The sequence below is a fragment of the Pristiophorus japonicus genome, unplaced genomic scaffold, assembly GCF_044704955.1.
Source record: "Pristiophorus japonicus isolate sPriJap1 unplaced genomic scaffold, sPriJap1.hap1 HAP1_SCAFFOLD_61, whole genome shotgun sequence".
Lineage (NCBI taxonomy): Eukaryota > Metazoa > Chordata > Chondrichthyes > Pristiophoridae > Pristiophorus > Pristiophorus japonicus.
The window spans coordinates 328282-331233 of NW_027254520.1; the positions used below are offsets into that span (position 1 = coordinate 328282).

The window sequence follows — 2952 nt, forward strand, 5'->3', positions numbered from 1 at the left end:
TGGAGGTCTGTACACAATTCCCACTAGCGTTTTCTGCCATTTGGTATTCTGCAGCTCCCCCCATACCGCTTCCAAATCATCCAAGCTAATGTCGCTCCTTATCATTGCATTAATTTATTCTTTAACCAGCAACGCCACCCCGCCTCCTTTTCCTTTCTGTTTATACTTCAAAAGCATCTTATCGACCTGCCCTGCTACCGGCAAGGATTCTGTGGACATGCACTCCAAGGTCACTTGCACCTCTACACTCATCAGTGGCCTAACATTTAATGTTTATTCGCTTTCCCTATAAGCACTCCCCAAATGCATTATCTAACACTTCTTCGGGTTGAATTCCATTAAACCCCTGACAAGTTCTTTGATATCTACCTGCAATGTACAGCTTTCTTCCTCATTATCAAGCATACCTGGTTGACCAATCTTTCAGTCACCTGCGCTAATTTGTATTTAGTGGCTCGGTGTCAAATTTGTATCGCATAATACTCTTGTGAAGCGCCTTGGACATTTCGCTAATTTCAAGGTGCTAATTATATATAAGTTGTTGTTGTTGTTTAAAATGTGTGTTACATAATGTTATATAGAGATTGCATCACAGAAAGAGACAATTATACCTAACTGGTGTTGCTAGAGTTAATGCTGCACACTACGCTACTTCACTTGATCCCATCAGCATATTGTTCTATTGCTTTCTCAGTCATGTGCTTCGGTAATTTCCCTTTAAAATGAAACTGTGCTATTCGCCTCAACTACTGCTTATGTCGCATCTTCCACATTCTAACCACTCTTTGGTAAATAATTTGCTCTTGAATTGTCTACTGAATTTACCGGTGACCTCCCGTTCTGAACTCCTACACAATAGCAAACATTTTCTCCACATCAACTCGATCAAATACCTTCATAATGTTAAAAATATATCTCACTTGTTTTTCGAGAAAGAAGCTCCCCAGACTGTTCAGTTTTTCCCGAAATGTAAATTCTTCCAGTTCTAACCGAAATTTTTACTTCTTTGCTGTGAGATTCTGCGATTCTGTGATTTAATTTTCACATCGTCTGGGAGATCCAATAGGGCAAACATGCAGGCGGTCTCTCTGATAAATTGCACCAACGATTCGACTATTAAAGCAGCTCTTCTGTGTAGCTGCGATGGCCGAGTGGTTAAATCGTTGGACTCGAAATCCAATGGGGGTTTCCCTGCGCAGGTACAAACCCTGCTCGCAGCGATTCGATAGGCGCTGTTTTTTTATCGACTAACGGGGATCTCATTGGAATCTGATCACAATTCCCTCCACTGCCCTTTATTACACTGATTGACGCGAAGCTGTTGTTCGAACTGGAAACATTAATAGTTTATCGGTATTAATTGTTGGTTTGTTGGACACTATCTGCAAAAATCAGTGAGCAATATACACAGTATGAAAAAATGCCTTTTAAAAAAGTCAAGTGCATTGTTTGGGAGGAACTCACCTTTAGTTAATGATTGTGAACGAGGTTTGGTTTTATAAAGATGAACAAGTTTTGCCAAAATGACCACGGCAGCGTTTGACGTTGTAATTTTCTGATGACATCAGTGTTTGCATCAAAGTAGATGCCTTATCCATTAAGCGACGTGGACCCTGCAGTTTGCAGGAGACTAATGTACAGCAAAATTCTAAAGGGTCAAAGTGTAATAAAAAGGCAAGCATGAAATCTCGTTGCCGCTGGTATTCGGAACCCAGGACAGGGCTCTGAGCTAGTTAGATTGGGTGAGAGCTCAGATCACAGGACCCCAAAAATGCAAAAGGCAGGAGGCAACAGAGCAGAGTAGCACTGGGGAAAGTGTAAACGACAAGGTGATAGGAAGGGACAATATGTATGAATATAAAGAGGCTGCAGGAGGTGTTAAAACTAAAAATCCTGGTTTAAAAACTAGTATTAAAACACTCTACCAAACCGCATGCAGCTTTTCAAATAAAGTAAATGATTTGACGGCACAAATCATCATAAATGGGTATGATTTGTTGGTCATTACAGAAACGTTGCAGGTTGGCCAGAACAGGGAATTAAACATACAGCGGTATCTGACAATTCGGAAGGATAGACAAGAAGGGAAACGAGGTGGGGTAGCTCTGTTAATAAAGGATGATATCAGGGCAGGTGTGAGAGACGATATTGGCTCTAATTAACTAAATGTTGAATCATTGTGGATAGATATTAGAGATATAAGGGGAAAAAGTCACTGGTGGGCGTAGTTTATAGGCCCCCAAATAATAGCTTCACGGTGGGGCGGGCAATAACCAAGGGAATAATGGAGGCATGTGAAAAAGGAACGGCAGTAATCATGGGGGATTTTAACCTACATATCGATTGGTCAAATCAAATCGCACTGCGTAGCCCTGAGGAGGAATTCATAGAATGCGTACGGGATTGTTTCTTAGAACATTATGTTACAGAACGTAAAAGGGAGCAAGCTATCTTAGATCTGGTCCTGTGTAATGAGACAGGAATAATAAACGATCTCCCAGTACAAGATCCTCTCGGAATGAGTGATCACAGTATGGTTGAATTTGTAATACAGTTTGAGGGTGAGGAAGTAGTGTCTCAAAGAGCGTACTATGCTTAACCCAAAGTGACTATAGTGGGATGAGGGCAGAGTTAGCTGAATTTGACTGGAACACAGACTAAACGGTGGCACAATTGAAGAACAGTGGAGGAATTTTATGGAGCTCTTTCATAGTGCTCAACAAAAATATATTCCAGTGAAAAAGAAGGGCGGTAAGAGAAGGGATAACCAGCCGTGGATAACCAAGGAAATAAAGGAGAGTGTCAAAATAAAAACCAATGCGTATAAGGTGGCTAAGGTTAGTGGGAAATTAGCAAATTGGGAAAATTTTAAACGACAGCAAAGAATGACGAAGAAAGCAATAAAGAAAGGAAAGCTAGATTACGAAGGTAAACTAGCACAAAACATAACAA

The 2952-nt window shown here is 40.8% G+C and overlaps 1 non-coding gene across 1 annotated transcript; it reads left to right on the forward strand.

Annotated features, from left to right (window-relative positions):
* Positions 1 to 1137: 1137 nt before the first annotated feature.
* trnas-cga (transfer RNA serine (anticodon CGA)) lies at positions 1138 to 1220 on the forward strand. The gene has a single exon. It is a non-coding gene; the product is annotated as a tRNA-Ser (tRNA).
* Positions 1221 to 2952: the final 1732 nt, after the last annotated feature.